The 23,371-nt window shown below is 31.7% G+C and overlaps 1 pseudogene; it reads left to right on the forward strand.

The window, feature by feature from the left end:
• Positions 1-4,071: 4,071 nt before the first annotated feature.
• LOC150038647 (uncharacterized) lies at positions 4,072-5,764 on the forward strand (annotated as a pseudogene).
• Positions 5,765-23,371: the final 17,607 nt, after the last annotated feature.

Consider the following 23,371-nt stretch of genomic DNA (forward strand, 5'->3'; position numbering starts at 1 on the left):
TTTCTAGGTTGGATGTTTTAGGATTTGATTTTAAGATTGGACATAGTTGTTTTTCATTGTATTGTGGAAAAAACTTGTGTGGTACTGGTTTATTGTTTGATACTTTGTATTGTTTCAATCTAAATTCTACTTTTGTTTAATTCCTCATTTAATATTGAATGTGATGTTGGTATGAAAAGGAATGCACTAAATGAGTCTTCTACTAACTTATGGCATAAAAGACTCAGTCATATATCCAATGAGAGAATATTGAGACTAATAAAAGGTAAAGGTTTGTCTCAATTGGACTTTATCGATTTGAATGATGATTGTATGGATTGCATTAAGGGTAAGCAATCCAAACATGAATCATGAGCCAACCCTCACCCATGCAAGTCTAAGGATAATCCCGAATAAACAAGAGTTCATAGTTAGCTCAGGATTCAGGTTAAGTTACCTAGGTCATTGTTGTGAAATAGTCAGTCTTAAATAGTAAACAACGTTATGAAGTAAAAGTGACTTATTTCGTGCTCTGATCTCTTACAAACTCATTGCACACGACGCCTCCACTCCTCATGTCATTACATATACGAATCAGAATCACTTCGCCTGTAGCACTTTACAACTCCTTGTAACAACTACAGAGTGGACCGCATCCAATAGTGTTACGAAAATAAGGCACCCAACCTTATTCATATACTATAGATCATTTTGACTATTTACTCGAACCTGATCCATTTTTATGTCTCTATGTAAAGTTCAAGTATTCATGTAATAGTCATGGATCTTTTAGTTCATTAGATTTATTTTTAAAACGAAATAAGCAATTCATATATTCAATAACAACTTTATTGAATTTTCAAAATAAGTTTAATGTTTACAAACCACGAGTTTTAGGACATAAAACCCAACAGTGGCATGCTTTAAAGCCACAATTCAATCATTGTGGCTACGTAATTTTGTTGGTGGTTTAGGCATCATTGATACCATTTATAAACCAACGAAGATATATTATGGTAATGCGGTAGCTATATTCTTCTCTAAGAATGATAGATACTCCAAGGTTGCCAAACATATGGATTTAATGTATCTATCCATCAAAGAAGAAATGCAAAATCATAGAGTTCAAATAGTACACATTGGCATCAATGATATGATTGCAGATCCATTGATTAAAGGACTAGCTCCTAAGACATTTATTGGTCATGTTAGTGAAATAGGAGTAGTCACGAAGTCCTTGTATAGCGGATGATTGGTCATACATGTATGAATTTATGTTTAGCACATTTATGTTTACTTGAAACTCTAGATATCGATATTTGTTTGGATTTTGCTTATTTATGAATCATATTTCAACTATGCATATTTTTTTTATGATTATAGATGTTGGGTCTTATTTTAAGCAAATGGGGGATAAGATCTTTCAGATGCTTATATTATCAAATAGTGACTATTTAAATTGAATTGACTTATTATACATGGAAGGAATGGGGACATTTTTCAGGCTCGTGAGCGCCATGATTCGGTCAGTTTAGTTCTTAGGAACTTGTGACTTGTATATTTCATTATTTAAGTGAGCTCAAATGTTATTAGCATGTTGTATACTTGTCATATATGAATCAAGTGAGAGTGTTAGAAATTTTGATTTCTAATATTGATTCATATAATTTAAGTAATTGATAATTGTTATTTTTGTACACACGGTGTGTTGGGTTGTATGTCCTAAAACTTGTAGTTTTGTAAACAGTAAATATATATGAAGTTTATTCATACAATTGATTGTTTAATAACTCTAAATCCAATAAACTATGAACCCTTGGCTATAGTCATAAATACTTGGACTTTATGTGGAGACATAAACTTGATCAAGTTAGAGTAAAATAGCCTAAACCGTCTATAGTACTTGCACTACAAGAAAAATGAGTTCTCCTGACGCCTAAATCAAGCGTCGAGAGTTTGGTTGTCGGGAGAGACTGTCTCTCCCAACATCATAAAGGCCCGTCAAGAGTTCTCTGAGAACTCCCAACGACTAAAATAGTTGTCAGGAGTTCCCGAGGAACTCCCGACGATTAAAAAGGGGCGTCGAGAGTTCCCAAGTTCTCGACGACTCTCCTGATGCCCGTCGGACTGAAACCCTCGCCACCGCAACCTCCCCCCCGCCGACCAAGCCCGCCCACGCCTCTCCTCTCCCTCCCTCTCCATTTTCCCTTCCTTCCCCACCAATCGCCGCCTGTTTACCCTCCCCCCACTCTTCTCTCTTCCTCTCCCATTTTCCTCTCTTTTACCGCTGCCGCCGCCCCACTTCTCTCCCTCCCTCTCCCATTTTTTCCCTCCTTCCCCGCTGTCACCACCGCTCACCCTCCCTCCACTTTTCTCCCTCCCTCTCCCATTTTCCCCTCTTTTTCCGACGCCGCTCCTCCCTACGGTCAGCAGCTGCAATCAACTGCCCACCGCCACCGTCATCTCCTTGTTTCGTTCAGCCGCCACCTTCAACCGCCCGTCGTCGTCGTCGTCGCTAATCTTCTCATTTTATTTTCTCTTGTATATTTATTTAAATCATTATTTTCTCTTGTATATTAATTTAATCTAATTGAAAAATCATGATTTAAATAATTTATGCAAATTGTTATTGTGTTATTGTAGATATTTCAATTAATCATTATATATGTTTTAATTAATTATTATTGATCGATTCCCATTTATTGTTGAATGTGAATTAATTTGACTTTCCAAATACCATTTTCAAAAGCTCAAAAAATTAAACTAAAACAAAATTCCCATGGATTGTGGATGTTTCAATTGATGGATTAAGTTATTATTGAGTTGTTATTGTTGTTGAATGTGAATTAATTTATGGATTGAGTTGTTATTGTTGTTTATAGATGTTTCAATTTATGCAATTTTTGGAGTATGAATGTTATTGTGGATTGTTTTTAATTAGCATTGTTTTTTATATAAGCCATGGATTGTGGATGTTTCAACTTACTTAATTTTGGACTTAGTTTAAGGAAAAAACATTAATAACATTAGGGGCAAAAAAAGTCAAATCCCCTATTATAAATTAGTTAAAATTTTAAATACTCCGAACAAACTTGGAAATTTTTAATTGAAGTTCATGTTTAATAAATACTTTGTACTTTATCCTCTAAGCCAGGTTATTGTTTTGGATTACAAGTTGGTCAAAAAATATTTATTTTTAAAGATGAATAAAGAATGGATTAAACTAAGGAATAAGTTATCAGTGGAGTATAGAGAAGGAGTATCCCAGTTCTTAAATATAGTAAAGTTTCATGTTAATGATTCCGAATGAAGAAGATGTCCATGCAAGAATTATATGAATTCAATTTGGGAAAAGATAGATATTGTGGAACGACATCTATTAACATATAATTATATGAATATCTCCCTCATACGTGAATAAGTATATCATGGAGAGCCAGTAAACTTATCTAGAAGTCATACAAGTTATTCAATACAGAATGTTGAAATAGATAGTATAGAGAGTAATGCTGTCAAAGAAAATGAGATGTTGAATCTTATAAACGATTTACAAGTTCCAATTGAAAAAGAAAATGCAAATGAAGGAAGGATTGAAAATGAAATGTCTTTTAATGGTTAAGAAAGAGATACCACGAACTTATTCGAGGATTTAATGACCGAAGCATGTAATGAATTATACCCTTGAACGTTTTAGTGTAGTTGATGCATATCAAAGTTCCCAACGACTGGTGTAACAAATCATTTGACATGTTGCTGGAATTGTTAAAAGCAGCATTTCCAGCTGGCACCTCTATACCTACTTCCTTTTATGAAGCCAAGCGAAAATTGCGTGATTTAAGCCTAGGTTATGAGTCTATTCATGCGTGCAAATATGATTGTGTATTGTATTGGAAAGAGTTTGCAGATTTCCAATAATGCCCCGTTTGTGGTGAGTCTCGGTACAAAGTTAATGATGGCAAGGGTAAAAAAAACCACATAAGGTATTGCATCATTTTTCATTGATAATAAGATTAAAACGATTGTTTGCATCAAAAGAAGGCGCTTCTGACATGAGATGACATAAAGATGCGAGTTGAAACGAAGGATGTATTGCGACATCCAACTGATGCAGAGGGGTGGAAATATTTTGATCGTGAATTTCCTCATTTCGCTTTAGATCCTCGAAATGTTCGTTTGGGATTAGTTTCAGATGGCTTCAATCCGTTTGGAAATATAAGCACTTCTTATAGTATGTGACCTATGGTGATAATTCCTTATAATTTGCCCCCTTGGAAATGCATGAAGGAAACAAACTTCTTTATGTCTTTGCTCATACCTGGTCCAAAATCTCCTGGAAAGGAAATTGATGTTTACTTGCAACCGTTGATTGAAGAGTTGAAAGAGTTATAGACAATTGGTGTGCGAACTTATGATTCTGTTGCTGGTAAGTTTTTTCAACTATATGCTACCTTATTATGGACGATTAATGACTTCCCTGCGTACAGTGACTTATCTGGGTGGAGTACAAAAGGTTATCAAGCATGTCCAATATGCAAAGAAGATAACTCGTCTTTCGGGATAAAAAGGAAAATATCATTTATGGGACATCGACGTTATCTTCCAGAGAATCATATTTGGCGTCGAAGTAGACAACATGATGGAAAAGTTGAACGTAGACCTCCACCAGTCGTAATGAATGGAGAAGAGATCTTACAACAAATAAATACGCTAAACTTTTCTATGCTTAGCAAACATCCATCGAAGCAAGATAAAAAAAGAAAACGAATTCTAAGTTGGACTAAGAAAAGTATTTTTTTTCCAACTTCCATATTGGTCCAAACTATTGTTACGACATAAATTGGATGTAATGCATATTGAAAAAAACATATGCGACAATTTGGTAGGCACATTGTTAAATATTGAAGGAAAGACAAAGGATACAACGAATGCTCGATTAGACTTACAAGATTTGAAGATAAGAAAGGACCTACACTTGATACAGGTCGATAACATATTTGTAAAACCACATGCAGCATATACATTAACAAATGGTGAACGGATTTCGTTTTGTAAGTATTTGAAATCAGTGAAATTCCCTGATGGATTCGTATCTAACATATCACGATGTGTGAATGACAAAGATGGAAAAATATCGGGGTTGAAAACACACGACTGTCATGTGTTGCTTCAAAGACTACTCCCTATTGGTATTCGAGCATACCTACCAAAGAACGTATCCACTGCTATTGTTGAGTTGTGTACATTCTTTCGCAACTTATGTGCAAAGACAATATGTGTAAGTGATTTGAACAGACTACAAGAAGACATCATAGTCATACTTTGTAAGTTGGAGAAAATATTCCCACCTGCCTTTTTCGATGTAATGGTACACCTTGCAATTTATCTTCTATATGAAACCAAAGTGGTGGGTCCAGTTAGTTCCAATTTGATGTATCCTATTGAAAGAAGTTTATGAACATTAAAACAATTTGTACAGAACAAAGCATGTCCCGAGGGGTCTATAGCAAAAGCATATGCAATGAATGAATCATGGAACTTTTGCTCGCGATATCTAAGTGGGATTGAAATGAGATCCAATAAATATGAACGAAATGATGATAACATTCCCGATCACGAGATATTTGGTGAATTTGAATTATTTAGGCAAATGGTACAACCATTAGGGGCGTCAACTTTACGGACGCTATCAGCAAAGGAAAAGCTTATTGCACATTGGTACATTCTCAACAATTGTAAAGAAATAATAGACTATCGCAAGTACGTTTCAAAATTTTTCCTTTTCTAAATTCTAGGGTAATTCCTTTGATATAACATTTAAATGATCAATTTTGTAGGCAACATTTGAGGTTAATTTGTCGTGAAGCTTAAAGCGCGTCTGACTTATATATAAAACATCAAAGCAAATTTCCTGATTGGTTCAAATCTCAGGTATACATAGTCATTTTGTAGGCAACAGTTCAGGGATGATTCATTTTTCGTAGTCATTTTAAATGTATAATTAATTATCAGGCTCTACAACAGCGCGAGAGAGAAGATATCTCCGATGATTTCTTTTCACTTGCAATGGGACCTTCGTCTAAGGTGCGCTCTTAATAGATGCATTGTTAATGGGGTACGGTTTCACACTGTAGAGCGTGATAATCGTTGAGCTACACAAAATAGTGGAGTCCTTGTGGCCGGGGAGATCAGTGAGAACGCAAGTGTGGATAACAATTTCTACGGTATTGTAGACAAAGTATTAGATTTCCAATATGCGAACAGAAGTCGTGTTTTCTTGTTGAATTGTAGATGGTTTGACACAGATAACAACAAAAGTAATAAGACACATATAGATTTAGGATACAAATTTATCAATACATCACACTTTTGGTATGTCGATGAGCCTTTCATCTTTACTATCCAAACACAACAAGTCTTTTACATTGATGACATCAAATATGGTAACAATTGGAAAGTTGTTCAAGTAGTCCAAAATAAACGAATATGGGATGTACCAGAAGTGGATGATGTTGAAAACGTGCAACTAGATTTACTAGAAATTATTGATGAGTCCAAGTGGATGAAACCATTGAGAAGGTTACTTTATGTAGAGTTGACGTTGATCCTACAGTTGTGGAAATACCAATTATTGTACATGGCGATCATGACTTCATAAACGATGATGATGAAGAATAATTATCTCCCAAAAACAGTTCAAGTGTTGATGAATAATTTGAATTAGATTACGATGATGAGTAATGATGTATCTACTCAATTCTCTTTTTCTCTAGGTTACACGTATTTATTATTAATTTAATATTGTTTTGTCTTTTTTGTGTTTGTATAGATACGATGTCAATCCCTAATAGGCAACAGGATGCTGATGAAGAATTCTAGAAGATATATCTAGGCAACACGATATCTTCTATGGATGATACTTCAAGTTAGTATATTTTGAAATATATTCTGTTAACTAAAATACATCATAAACTGTTTACACTTTTTTATTCCTTAGATAGTAGCTCAGCATCCACTCGGAGGAAACGCGAGCATTCGCGGAACATCGAGTCGGAAAAATACGTCAAAAAACATGGCAGAATTCTAATCGTGATAAATGAGGGGGAGACGAAACCGATATCTCAACATTTGGTACGATTTAGTAATGCGATCGGCGTCGTCGTGAGATATGCATTTCCAGTACAATGTCGTACTTTTGCTAAGGTTCCAAACGAGTTTATAGAATTGGCTAAAAGTCAATTATTGATTAGTAATTATGAGTTTATTCTTTTACAGTTATGAACATCATCTATGTTAATTCTTCCTTCATTCTTTTGTAGCCTCATTTCTAACTTGATCTATCCAGTCAATGACTTAACCATTTTATAGAACATCAAATGCAAAACTCCTTCAAAGAATTTAAAGCAAATTTGCACAGACATTATAGAAAATGTGGAGATCCTCAGCAAGCATGTGCCAACTTGCTTAGCTAACTTAAAAATAGGCCAGAAGATTGGTACTTTTTGTGTGACTGCTTCCAGAGTGAAGCGTTTCAGGTACAATATTTAGGGCGTATATCATTTGCTGCATTTACTAATACATCACACTATTGACATTTTTTTTTTTTTTTTGTTGAAATGGAGGAAATGTTTGTGATGAACAGGAAGAATAGAGAGAAAATATCGTTCGACCACGTAGGTGGATCGAAGTCATTCATGCAAATTCAGGTAGAATTGCAGGCAAAGGAAGGTTAAGAAATAGAACGTGTTGACCTATTTAGGGAAACACACTCTAAATGTGGCCAGGTTTTGAACGAGGCAGCTGAAAATGCCCATGTAACATTTTTTTTGTTTTACTATCGTGTTGTTTTTCATTTTTAACTTTAGTCGCTCATTCTTTCCCATTTAATTAATATATCTAGCATCAAATGTTAGAATTACAATCCAGCCCCACTCTAGAAGGTTCTCAACCACTAACAGGGGATGAAATCTGTGAGACGGTTTTGGGTAGATGACCTGGATATTCAAAAGGCCTAGATTGGGGCACTAAGCCTAAGTCAAGAAGAAGTAGCATCTCATCAAGCTCGTCATCTACTCAAGGAACGGAGACGGGAATGGATGAATTGAGAGCCAATTTCCAACTGTCTCAATCGAGGATTAAGAAAATTGAAGACATTCAGAAACAAATGAAAGAGGATCATGCAAGATAAATGGAAGAAATGAAAAAAATGATTGAAGACATGATACGATCACAGAGAGGAGACCCATAATTAGGTATGATTACTACATTATTAAGTAGCTTTTTGATAAAGAATTGTTGGCTATCCTACAGTTATGGTAACCAAACAATTGGATTTTGATGTGTTTTTTGTTGTTTTGTCGTGGGGGGTGTGTAGAGTTTCATTACACATGATTCTTGTCGTTGAACTTAGAGTTTTTATGTGTTTATGAATGTTTACGAAGTTTAATGTGTTGTGGTGGGGGGAGGGGGGGGGTTGAGATTGGATTAAACCATTTTGGGGATAAAGTTTGAGTTTTATGTGTGTTGGTCCTTGTTTACTCATTTTGTGTGTTTTGATGTTCGAGAGATTTCATGTTTGTCGTGGGGGGTGGGTAGAGTTTCATTACACCCTTCTTGTCCTTGAACTCGGAGTTCTTGTGTGTTTATGAATGTTTACGAAATTTAATGTGTTGTGGTGGGGTGGGGTGGGGTGGGGTGTTGAGATTGGGTTAAACCATTTTGGGGACAAAGTTTGAGTTTTATGTGTATTGGTCATTGTTTACTCGTTTTGTGTATTTTTTATGTTCAGAAGGTTCCATGTTTGTCATGGGGGTGGGTAGAGTTTCATTACACCCGTATTGAAATTTGAACGTGTTACGGATGTTTACCAATATGACATTTGAATGTTTTTGTTTTATTGTAGAATGCTGGTAAGAAGGTCAACCTCTTTCAAATATACAACATGGATTCGGAGATGAGCTGGGACAATTGTTGAAGATGCTGTGTTCTAGACGTTGTTTTCATTTTATTTCTTTTATGTATTTGTGATATGAATATTTATGAACTTCTAGTATCAACTTCGTTTGGATATTGTAATTTTTTATTTACTTGTTATAATATGGACTTCATTTTCGTTGTTTAATTATGTGAATCTTTATTTGGTTTTTTATGTTTTAAAGGTTATTCAGATAAAATTTTAAAAAAAATTACAAACGATAGATTAAAAATATTCGATAGACAATTTTCAACTAATGAATGAACTCCCCACGCATATATTACTACGTCAGGATTTCTTGTAACTCCCGACACATTAAATAAAACCATCGGGAGTTCCTCTCCCGACGGGTTTCTCCCGACCAAACACTTGATGACCCTTTATTCGTCGGGAGAGGCTCTCCCAATGCGTTTTCCATACTTTTCCGACGAATTGTGACGTCGGGAGAAGTTAGATTTCTTGTAGTGTTGGATTAGGTTGGGTACCTATTTCTGGAGATACTATTGAATGCGACCCACTTTATGATTGTTACAAATGTTGTAAAGTGTCATAAACAATGTGATCAGTTCGTTCATGTAGAGACGTGTGAGCGGGGGTATTCTACACGATGAGATTGTCTAAGACAAATCATGAAATAATCACTGTTACGTATTAACACCGTTTACTATTAACACTGATTAATTTCACTTACTGATGACCTATATAACTTTATTTGAATCCTACTGTCTATGAACTTCTGTTTATTCGCGATTGTCCCTTAATCTGCATAGGTGAGGGTTAGCTTAATATCGCTGCTCAATATGACTCTTATTTCAGGGATAAGATCGAGTAGATGGCTAGGGACATAGAATGCAAGATAGAATTCACTCCTACCCATTTTAGGGATAGTAGAAAGGTTGTTCCCTTAAGGGTTGATCCTAGGTCTTGAACAAGGGACGCCATCCTCTTGTTGGCTTGAAAGGGAATAGATTTAGTGATTATGATCCTAAATCAATTGTTCATTAGAGGAACAACAGTACTTAAGGAGAAAAGATGTAACTCAGGGGTATTTCGGTATTTAACCTAGCTAAAGGTTACAAATAATCGGTGAAGGATCAACTTATTGATGACCGTTATATCAAATGGACACATAATATATCTACAGTGAGGGGAATGCAACTATAGGCTATAGTGAACAGTCCTATTAGTTAACAAATGTTGATTAACTAGGTTAAAGAGTTTGACCGGTTAGTCTCGGATCGCTAGAGCCTATGATCTGTAGGTTCATTGGGTCTCCATGCTAGCTCAATACGAATAAAATTGAAGAACTAGGTGAAGTAAGAATTTGAAATGTTCAAGGGTTTTAGGGAAAATTATATTTTATCTGAGATATAATTTACAATTAAATAATTAATTTATTAATTAACTATTTTTTAGAGTATACTTGATTATTAGCATGAAAGTATTTTTTAAACTTGATTAATGTGATTAATCAAAGCTAGGTGTCATAAAGAATTTAATATGTGATATTAAATTTGTTTATTTTATTTAATTGAATTTTTTTTAACTAAATAATTCCTAAAATTGAAAATTTGTATTTCATTTTTTTAATAAAAAATTAGTTAGTGGAAAAATACAATTGTTGGATTTTCCCACTAACTAAGTAGACTTTGAAATGACACTTCTCAAGCTTGACACCTAGAGATTACATGTTAGTGGAGTTTGGGGTGGAAGACATGCAAAATGAGATTTTGTATGTGTTTTCTCTATAAATGACTTTGTTTTTTAAATTTGCAAGACTAATGCATCCACAACTTTTGACCTAAACTCTTCCACCTCAACTCTCATTTAGTCTCCTTCTTTCTATAGTGAAATTTCCTTATTTTCACTATTTTCAGTAACAGAGAATAGTGGAGATTTACTGTTGGTGGTGTCGTTCGTGCACGAGAGAGGAAATTTACGGTAGAGTCTTCAAAGGTTGTATTTTCTATCCCTTTTGCATGCTTATTCTTGTGTTTATTGCAATTAGAACGTTTTCGATTTCATCGCTTCTGTTGTGCATGCGTTCTTTATGTTCCATCATGGTGATGATTAGTGTAGTATTGAAGAGACAATTATCAAGTGTAAATCCCTCCGTCCCATACCGTGAAATTTATAAATTTGAGTTGTGTTATGTGAAGTTGAAAAAATAGAGGATTAATCATGGGTAGTTATCCATGTAGTGGGGAGTTGGTAGTTACCTGGATTGTGGGTAGTTACCTAAGTTATCATGGGCAGTTATCCATGTAGTAGGCGAGTTGGTAGTTACCCGAGATGTGGATAGTTTTCTAAGTTAGTGGTGACTGGGTAATTACCCAGAATATGGGTACTTACCTAAGTGTGGAACTTGCCTATATATATAGGTGATGGATAGTTCTTCTCCGGGGTCTCTCTCAATCTCTATGTGGTTTTTGTTTCCAAAAGAATAACATACTCTCTATCAGTCAAAGTTTAATTCATGGAATTAAACACGTCCTTATATCATCAAAGGGTGAATTGAAGAATATACAGTATTAGGATTGGAGAACATAGATTTAAAGAATTTTTGGATATTCATCATGGAATCATCGAGGAAGTGTTCACTCCTTTATTATATGCATCTTAGTTGATTTAATTATCCTATTAGAATCCATTGGTGTTGACCGCTTCCAAATTTTAGTTTAAATTGCCAAATTCCAATAGATAGTAATACACAATTCTCATTATGGAATCCATTAATTAAAAAAGTTGTCTGCAACTAAAAGAAAATGGAAAATAACCATTTAGTAACTATTTGGTTTTTGTTTTTTAGTTTTTAAAAATTAAACCTATAAATATTATTTCTTACACCTCTAAATTTCTTACTTTTTATCTATTTTTATTGATGTTTTAAAAAACAAATCAGAAATTAAAAACTAAAAATAGTAGTTTTTAAAATACTTATTTTTGTTCTTGAAAATTTAACTAAGAATTCAACTATTGTAATCAAGTAAGATGCAAACCGTTGTAAGAAAATGAGAGTAAATAGACTTAGTTTTCAAAAGTCAAAAACAAAAAACGAAGGCCCATTGGTAACCATTTGGTTTTTTATTTTTTAAAATTTTTGAAAATTAAGTCACATTACTTCCACCTCCAAATTTATTTCTTCAATTTAAAAAACCAAGCCAAATTTGAAAATTAAAAAAAAACTTTTAAAAACTTATTTTTGTTTTTGGAAATTGGCTGGAAATTTAACATTATATTCAAGAAAGATGTAAATCATTATAAGTAATAGGGAGGTAATAGACATCATTTTCAAAAACAAAAAACACAAAAAACGAATTGACTATCTGGCCCAAATTTAATTCATCTTAATGGTATGAAACAAACAAAATCATTATATAGACATCCTTGTTTCCTTGCCTTCACAATCATACTACTACTATTGTCAAAGATGAACTACATGACATTGAATATAACTTCGTCAACCAACTATAATGGATAAAAAATTAACAATACCATGCAACTTTTTTATCTATATTTAGGGCCTATTTTTATTTAGACACCTTTGATCAAAATTGTTTAAAATAAAATATTTCTGTATTTAGTTATATTTTCTCAAAAATGTTTTTATATACGTAAATGTGTTTGGTTTGCTATATACTAAAAGTGTTTCTATTAATGTTAAATTACTATAAAAAAAAATAAATGTTAAACACTATGTACTAATAATTTAAAAACACTTTCATTGGCCAAAGGTGGTTGTCAAGAGTTGGTTGTTGGAGTTGGTTGTCGCTGATGGTCGTCAAAGTTGATTGTCAACGATGGCCCCAAAGGTTAGTCGTCGAGGTGGCAAGCAAAAATCGGAGGGTCGTGGTTGTCGTTGGAGGGTGGTCGTTAGATTTTTCAACTCAGAAGTGCCCCTTCAATTCTATAGTACCTTTCTCCCCAGAGATTTTATCTTCTATCAGTAGTTTTATTTGTTTAGGTACATTGATTTGTTGTCTTTGCTTGATTTGATACTCTAAATAAACTTGAGCGATCGTATCTGTGGTACTCAACCGAGCTAGAAACCTAACCCAAAGGACAATGCTCGTATTCACTTACCATTTGTATTGAAATTTGATCCTTACCTTTGGGGTAAACAATCTATTCGCAACAAGACAACATTCTCATCAACCAAACTAGCCTTTATTCTTGAGCAAAATTTTCTTTTCTATTTAAAACTATCTTCAGCAAGTCTAAACTTATATGATCAAGCTCTTTCAAAAAGTTTATTTTAGATATATAGCTTGCTTCACAACTTTTTTCCCCTTTACCTTCATCATCATTTCTAATAACCCACCTCCAAAAGTAGCTCAAAACAAACACTAGTAATTGAATCTTTCTCAAATAATTGTTTCTATGTTAGAGGCCAACTCAAATGGAGCTAAAAGCAAACATTCAAATGGGAGGTAAAAGCCACAAAGAAAAAACACACTACGAATGGGCATGTTGAAGTGTATAGAAGGTTGTTTATTCAACATCATCATCATTAGAGAAGGCCCTCTTCTTTTAGAGCGGAGGAAGAAGGGCTTCAAATTTCATACTCTTTTCTGACTCTAAATTGGATAAAAAGAAAGATATGGGAATTAGAAGATTCTCAACCTCAAATGAGAAGGCTTCCCATCTTCCCACTTTCCCATTTGAAGGCCCATAGGATCCTTTCATTTTGGCATCTCATTGCTTTTTGGCTCTCTTTTCTTTTCTAAAGTTCAACTCTTTGTCTTTGCTCCTCTTTTATTTTCTCTTTCACAATCATTATGCCACACGTGGCTTCAACTTCAACTTCCTCCACTCCCACCTTTTGTTTTTTTCTTTTTCTTTTTCTTTTTTTTCCTTTTCTTTTTACAACTTCTTTATTAAGCATTTGCCAAAGCAAGTTTTTAAGTCATTTTCTTATCCTAATTACTCTTTTTATCTTTATGTCAACGTATATTTCCTCCCTAAATGGCAGAATATCAAATTCACGTGCCTTCATTTATTGTACTAAAAAAAAACATTCTTTATGATTTTGTTTGTTATTACACTACTACAAAAACAGTATTTCTTAATATTTTTTAAATGTCAAGAATCACTTTTCATGACGTTTTAAAAAATATCAAGAAAACCAGTATCAAGAATGTCAATTTTATTGATGTTTTAAAAAGTCAAGAAAAGTAATACTTGACATTTAAAAAATGTCAAGAAACACCGACACTTGTCATTTTTGAAATGTCAAGAATATGAGTATTCTTGACAAAGAAAAAACATCAAAAACTTTTTTCACTTGACAATGAAAAACGTTAAGATATATCATACTTGACATGTTAGAAATGTCAAGAATATGAGAGTTCTTGACCTGTTAAACATGTCAAGAATATCTATAATCTTGATAAGGAAAAAATATCAAGAAATTTGCTTATGATTTTTTTAGAAGAATCTGTAATGTTGATGTTTTTTGCCTATAAATGTTCCTGTATTTTGATTCAACAACTATATTTGGTATATATATGACATACATTCATCAATCAAATAAACAATACATGCATTTAAATCTTATAACAAAATTTCCACCAATATCTCTTTATAAAAACTTCACTTCTTTAACATTGTCGATATTACAACCTCATAAGGTATTTCTAAGTTAAAAGATTATGGAAAGCCCTGAGGGAAATCTAAACATAGAGATCCAGTAAGCGGAAGCGGATCATTCCAAATCCCATTGAGAAAGAACTCAAAACAATTACAGTCTAAACGAAAACGATTATGCATATACTATAAATTACAACATGCTTCTTATAAATGAACAAACAAGAGATAGAGTATGCAAACCTTTGAATAACCTTTCTTCAAGTATCCCTCGATCAATTTTCAATACGTCCAAAGAAGTACTCGAACGCAACGATCAGAACAATCAACAACACGAACTAAAGAATCCTCGATCACTATCGAGTCCAACTCGATCCTCGAACCCCGAACGGAACTAGAACACCACCACAAGAGTTACATTGGTATTCTCGATGTGAGAATCCAGGAGTTGTGGGCTCTGTGTGACTTTGGATAGAGGAAAGGAGGAGGTAGACGATCGAGTAAGTAGGAGATGGATGAAGTCTATCGTATAGACTAGATACTCGATCGTTTAGTAAGAAGAAGCCTATCATATAGATTTACTACTCGATCGTGTACAACCGAGTAATTATTATATAGTAAACTTGATACTTTATCGTTTAGGCTGTGAGACACTATCATTTAGTAAAACATTTTTACTCGATAGTTGATCCTTTTGTCAAACGACACAAAGTGAATCATCATCTGATTTTGGAAAACCATTTTTCTTTTATCTCACAGTTACCATAACCGTGTATAACCTCCCACTCAAGTTGGTTATTAAAGAAAAAGATTAAATAATTATCACATGATTAGTATATTATAAGTAAATATAATAACCAACTTATCATATTATAATTATAACCTATAGTTTAATATTTTATCATATGAAACATATAAACAATAGTTCTTTTTCTATGTTATGGTATTTAATATAAATCATATTTATATTAATTCCTTCAATTAATGTATCAAATACATCATATCAATTATATCACATATAATTGAATTAATTTAATTATATCACATATAATTAAATTTTCTCTTGTTAATTTAAACATTTCAAATTAACCCAAAATCTGATTCTCAACTTGAAACCAAGCTACCAAAGGGACTTTATGGACCTGTAGCTTGAAGCTCCAACAGTACGTGAATAACTTACTAAACTCTTTAATCATGAGATCCATCATCCGTTAACTGTTGGTCACTCCACTAAAGACCGACGGTTGCACTCTTTACTCTACAGATATATTTCTGTGTCCATTGGATATAACCAGTCAACAGTGCGATGACCCTTCACAAACGCTCGTAAGTACAGCAGGCTAATTTATCATTTTGCCCCTGTAGTTACATCTAACTTCTTAAGTATCACTGATTCCTCTAATGAACAATAAGTCATAGTCCTACTATGACTGAGTTTTCTCTTATCAATAGAGGGTATGTCCACTATGTTCAAGACCCGAAATCAGCCTTTAAGAGAGCAATTTATCTACTTACCCCTGTTTCGAGGAAGGAGTGAATCCATCTTGTGTAGCTGAGTTCTCAGCTCCCTAATCAGACGAATCGCCAAAATGGAAGGCTTGTTGAGTTGGCAATCTGGCCACTCTCACCCATATAAATCAAAGGACTGCCTTCATGAGTAGGAGTTCCCAACTCACTCAAGATTAAGGTCATGTCACCGATGGTCATCCTAGTGAAATGTAAGTCTCAATTATGACCATAGTGAAATGTAAGTCTCAATTATGAACAGCGTTATATAAGAGACTAATCATTTTGTGGTCCGATCTTATACAAACTCTTTGTATAGGATATCCTCGCTCGCGTATCTCCACATGAATGGTCAGAATCAGATCATTTGTAGCACTTTACAACACTTGTAACATCTACAAAGTAAGCCATATCCGTAATGTCACCAGGATAAGGTATGCTTCCTTTATCCTTATACTACAGATCAATTAGGTTATTACTTAAGGCATGATCCACTTGTATGTCTCCACATACATGTTTAAGTTACATGAAATAACCACGGATCTTAGTTTATTGGATTGAGTAAATACTTATAAAATAATACTTATTTTATTAATAACAATATATTTACAAAGTATTTACAAACTACAAGACTACCAGAAGAATTAGGACACCAATCCCAACAAATCTCATATGAACAATTCCAACATTATAGTCAACCTCATATTAATAATTTCAAAAGTATAACAACTATCAACCCCCATATGAACACATTTTCTATTGTACAATCAACAACCTCATCCCCTCTAAGAACACAATTAAAAAAAAATTACACCTATTAATCCCGTGAGAAGTAATCCTAGCCAAATCTTGCTCACTATGCTCATGTCTCCACAAGAATCACTTCCACCTTGAACTCATCACTTTGAGCACTTACATCAATGAAATAATATACCAAAACTACAACATATAGATTGAAACAACTTAAAATTACTAAACTTAAGCATCACGAACTAGAAAGTCTTAAAACTTAAAGAACAAGCAAGAGTGGCATAAAGAACTTGCACACAAGATCTAGAAAGATGAATACACACAAATGTAGTCCTTGTGTCCTATAATTCATTCCTGTATCAAATTTCACAAATTTGCACAAAACTCAAGGATACTCCAGCAAGTAAACAGATTTAGATGTAAATGCAATGTGAATATTATTCCTGCCAAATTGATCCTAATAGATATATAGAAGTTGACACTTAAAACCCAAGTACACACCTCATATTCATCATCTGGTACTAGATAACCACATCCTCTGTAACAACAAACAAAGAGAAGACGTCAAGATATAAACTAATTAGTTTATAACAACAAACAAAGGCAATGAGGTTTACTTGTTGTACTCTAAATTAACTTATTATATCTTTTTTGCATTGAAATTTTCTTACATGATCGATTTAATTGAGTTGAAAATTCTTCTCGTCCATTCTATTTTTAGGATTTGGCTAGCATTATACCAAAGGATACCCTTCTTTGGAAGCTAAAGCTACTCAAATCAGTTGTTGCTTATGCTAATTTTCGCCTCCATGCTGTTAATGCCGAAGATATAAAGGAACGTTCAGATTCACCATTTTATGTAATCTAAATACCCTGTTATGTAATCTAAATAAGTCCTGGTTATGTAATCTAAATACCCTATTATTGCTTAATGTTTTGTCTCTATCCTTTCCCATTTTACCCTTTTCCAAGTCAGATTCACCATTCTCAAAATGCTTCATCTCTACTTATTACCTACATGAGAGCCAACAAGCAAAAATAATGATAAATATGGATCTAACTTAAATTTTATATGTTACCATATATTTAAAGGGCAAAAATAATAAAACATTATTTTATAATCAAATCTTAATATTTCAGAGAAATACTTAATATGAATGAATGAATCTTGATTCCAGAGAAATACTTAATATGAATGAATGAATCTTGATTCCAGAGAAATACTTAATATGAAGAACAGAAAATAATGAATCTCTACTTATCTTCTTCTTTAATCTTCATTTGTTTCTTTGCAAATCAATGAAAACATTATTTTATAATCAAATCACAATGTTTCAAAGCATCGAGTAAAGATTAAGACTCATGAAATAGCATCGAGTCAAGATTAATACTCATCAAATAGCATCGAGTCAAGATTAATACTCATCGAGTTGCATCGAGTAGACAACAGAAACTCATCGAGTGAAAAAGAATACTCATCAAGTAAAGAGGAACAACTATCGAGTAAGAGAGAAAAATAGAGAGAATACTCATCGAGTAGCATCAAGTCAAGATTAATACTCATCGAGTAGCATCGAGTCAAGATTAATACTCATCGAGTTGCATCGAGTAGACAACAGAAACTCATCGAATTGCATCGAGGAAAGAACAAAAACTCATCAAGTAAAGAACAGAAACTCATCAAGTTAAGAGGAATAACTATCGAGTAAGAGAGAAAAATGGAGAGAATACTCATCGAGTAGCATCGAGTCAAGATTAATACTCATCGAGTAGCATCAAGTCAAGAATAATACTCATCGAGTTGCATCGAGTAGACAACAGAAACTCATCGAGTTGAATCGAGGAAAGAACAAAAACTCATCGAGTAAAGAATAGAAACACATCAAATACAGAAGAATACTCATTGAGTAAAGAGGAACATCTATCGAATAAAAGAGAAATACAGAGAGAATTTCAATGAAGACAGAGAGAGAATTCTTATTTGATTGAAAAAGTTTTCCTTTGCCTTTCTGATCAACAAAGCCTGAAAGAAGTTGTGCCATCAGCAGTTATGGAGATAGAAATCAATTTGGCCATATATAGAGCAGAAGCTACCTCTACCCCAAATAATGGTTTCAAATTATTTGTCAATCTCTAGGCAATTTACAACAAAAATTTGAAATAAAACGTGTAATGTCAAGCAATATAGGGTTTAAGTAGTCATCAAAATCATTGAAAGAGAATTCCAAATCACTTTTCCAAGTCAGAGAAGAAGCAATGGAAAAGTTGTTACCCATGGAATACACTGGTGGAGTTGTTACCCGCCTCCATCGTTATGGTTTCACTACGTTATTGATGAAGGAAATGAAACTACGGAGGCTAGGGTTTGCGAATAACAAGAAGAATGATGAACAACATATTTCATCATTTGCATTAATGCTAAAGCAAAATGAAATGAAAATTTAATAGAATAACAGAAGATGATATACCTTTTGAGAATTGAGAGTGAGAAATGATTAAGAGATTAAGAATGAATATTAATGGATGAAGATGGAAAAACAGAAGAGCTTTACCCTATTTTTCCGTCAAAATCCGTAGCATTGCAACGCTATTTGTGTGAGGCGTACGCACTTTTCATTTTTTTCGTCAAAATTCATAGTGTTGCAATGTTGGCCTGTATATTGTAGTATTTTTGACGTTTTTAAAACGTCAAGAAACCCGTAATTGAACTTGACATTTTTAAAACATCAAATATTCTATTTTCTGAAAAAATGAACAACCTCCGCTTTTCTAAAAGAATTCTTGACTTTTTTTCTTTAAAATCACCTATTTCTTGACCTTTTTTCATAAAAACGTCAAATATTTAAAATTGCAAACGTCAAGAAAGGTGGTTTTCCTTATAGTGCTAAGCAACTTTTATATGTTTTGAATCTTGAATCTAACATAGACATATATGTATATGTATATTTACTTAACTAGTGTATATCTATAATGGATTATTACTTGAAATTAATTATTGGGAAAAAACCACACACTACTATCACATGAATAAACAAAAAATAACAGAGAAATAAAATTAAAAAAAAAAACAATATAACTTAAAGAACATAAAAATTAATGTAGAAAAACTCCAAATTAAGACAACAAAAAGTCATGGATTAGAAAAAAATTACACTATATGAGAAATTATTATAATCACATAGAGATCTCTCATTGATTTCAATTATTTAGAAAATACTTTCTCAAAACATTGTACCACTCACACAACTTAGTATATCATGTTTAGAGTATTTCAAATTGAGATGAGTTGAAACTAAATGCATAGACTTTTTTTTATAGTGCATGAAACTCATCACTTTCTTCAATATTTTCGACGTGGAGCAACTACTCTTTTAATATGTTGTCAAAACCCAACAGAAAATACTGGGGTTAAATTTCAAAATTAGCTTTAGATTTTTGTTAAATGGTTAATGAAAAACTAGTGACTCATTCACTAAAATAGTTTTTTTTTTTTTTTTTTTTTTGTAATGTTTAAGGATTAAAATATAGAATAATCTAAAAGGTGGAAGAAATTAAAAGAGAATATCGGTAAGTTTGTACAATAATTTCAATCCCTCAATTTTTTCTTTTTTTTTTTGAGAAATAATTTTAATCCTCCTCCTTTGATAATATATTTGATATCAATCAAATTTCAATTTGACTAGTTTTTCTATTTATGATAGTCGTCGGGTTTACAATTTTCTAAGGGTTGTTTGATAATTATTTAGGTCAAATTGGTAACTATTTTGATTTTGATTTTTGATTTTTTGAAAATTAAGTCCATTTTCTCTCATTTTCTTACAATAGCTTGCATCTTTCTTAAGTAAAGAGTTAAATTATTAGCCATTTCAAAAACAAAAACAAGTTTTTAAAAACTATTTTTTTAGTTTTCAAATTTTAGCTTGATTTTTTTAAAACATGGCTAAAAGGTAGATAACATAACAAGAAATTTAAAAGTGGTAGGGGTGTTTGTAAGCTTAATTTTTAAAAACTAAAAACTCAAAATCAAATGGTTACCAAATGGGGCATTGATTTTTAGATTTTGGTTTTTATTTTTTTTGTTTTTATAAAAACAGGAATGTTTGTTATCCAAATGGAGTTTTTTGTTTTCTCAATTTTTAAAATTCGCAAAATATTAAGAAATTAAAAAAAAAATCGTTTTAAAAAACAAGTGGTTGATTTCCAAGTGGATTTCAACCTACGCTCCTTCCGTGTGAAATCCATCTGTAAATCGTTGTTCTCTCCTCTTCAAAAGCATTTTTTTTTTCTTATGATTTACTAGAAATCTCACAACAAACTTCTCAAATAAAAGTTGAAAAAGTAAGAAACATGGAGATTTCAAATTGCTAAGAGGAAAGAAACCCGATCATTTTGTTTTTCTTTTTTGCTTTTCACATGAATATTTAACATCACTATGTGGGACTTTATCAATAAAAGTTTGAAAAGTAAAATGGAGGTTAAAAAAACCAGTTTTTCAAAAACGAAGTTAGTTTTAAAAGGTAAAAAACTTTTTAGGTTAGAAATAACAATTTTCTTGTATACCTAGTTTCGAGCTTCGGCTTGTGAAAAATTTTCCTTTTATTTAATAGATAAAATGATTTAAAGTTTTTATATGAAATTAATGGTAAATAATGTTTTTCTTATTTTATCCATCATTTTTCATTTTAATAAAAAATCTTAAAGATTATCTTTTTGCTTTTAATGGTTTACATTCTTTTTATATGAAATTGAATGGTAAATTATGTTAAAAATATTTTCATGTTTTTTGCACTTCATTTTCACAACAATTCTCATTTTTTATTTTTCAAAAATCTTTTCTGTTTTGCATATATCAATTTCCATTTCCATTGTTTAGAAAATACTTTCTTGTTTCACATTTTGATATGAACTTGAATGGTAAATAATGGCCGTTGGGTTTGATGGTTGAAATGTTGCATTCATATATCGATTCTCGACACCTTGAGCATAAAGAAAACAAAACTGTCTTAAGGGCATGACGTGAATTTATTAGGTTTAATTTAAATTTCGTCATTTTCTTATTCTTTTCATATATAGCAAAGTGATAAACTTATTTACAAATATAGTAAAATGGTAAAAAAAATCATTTTGTCATTTTGCTATTTTGCTATATTTGAAAATATTTTAAATATTTTATTATTTAAAATAATTTCTTATGATTTTTTTGTTATTTTCTTCATTTTTATTTGTGATTAATAAGTGCATTTAAAATATTGATATTATTTTAGTAATATTGTTTTTTTTTAAAAAAAAAGGCTTAAATAAGGATATATTTTTATAATTATTTATATTAGACGTAAATTATTGTAAAAATAGTTTGATTTTATTTTTATATAAAAAATAAAGCTAAAAAATTATCAACCTTTTTTTTTTTTAAATATAAAACAAAAACATAATTGTCAAACATGTTTTTTTTTTCAATTTTAAAAAACCAAAAATAATTATCAAACATATTTTTGGTTTTTTGTTTTTCAAAAACTAAAAACTAATCTCAAAAACAAAAAACCAAATGATTATCAAATAATTTGTAATTTCTTAACTTTTCACCCTCACAAACTCATTTGAATTTAAAAATAACGAAATTATCAAATAGGTTCTAAGTATTTCAAATACACTTTTTCTTTTTTTTTTGTAGCAAGACAAATGTTTAAAATGATGAAATAAATTGGAAATGAGATTTATCGTACCTAAAACCACGAAAATTTATTTTATAAGAATTGAGGCAAATTGAAAAATCATTCTTGGGAGTGAAAAACAAAGTTAATAAATTATAATTGTCATTGTTTAAAAAGATTAGATACTTAGAAACTTCGATGCTAATCTTTAAACTTCAAAAAGTTCTTCTATTTGTGGATTCTTTTATTTTTTTTATTCAATATATTTTTTAAAAAATGATTAAACTTTAAATCAATTTGGATGGACAGGAACGTAATAGTTATAATTGCTTGATAATGACTTTGCAAATATAATGTAATAAGGTAATACTTTTTAAATTAAAAACAATAATTTTTAATAAAATTGTTATCAAATTATAAGATTGAGAGATTATATTGAATCAATAAATTTGGTAGATAATAATACAATAAAATACTTATTTTTTGTTTAGCATTCGACCTCGTTATAAAGAGACCAAATGTAAATAAAGTTTAAAGGAAGTATAAAAGTTGTATATATAATTAAATCACAATTACTTTAATGGTGTAACATGTAGGGTTCGTTTGAATTCACATGAGAAAAAAGTATTTTTAAAAAAAAAAAAACATTTTTTGTAAATATTTTTGACAAAAATAATTATTTTGAATGATTGTAAAAAAAAACTCTACTTTTTTAAATGACTTATTTTTTAAATTAAATATTTGAAAATATATTTCAAATACACTATAAATTATATCATTATTTTGTTGTATAACTAACAAAGCAATTGCAATGAATTAGTATCTCTCTTTTTTTCTTTTTTCATTTTTTTTTTTTTTTTTTTTGTAACTTTTATATATATATATATATATTGAAGGATCTATTGCTCTAGCTATTTAATATATTTAA

This window comes from Benincasa hispida, chromosome 1, assembly GCF_027475165.1.
Source record: "Benincasa hispida cultivar pf3 chromosome 1, pf3_genome.v1.1, whole genome shotgun sequence".
NCBI lineage: Eukaryota > Viridiplantae > Streptophyta > Magnoliopsida > Cucurbitales > Cucurbitaceae > Benincasa > Benincasa hispida.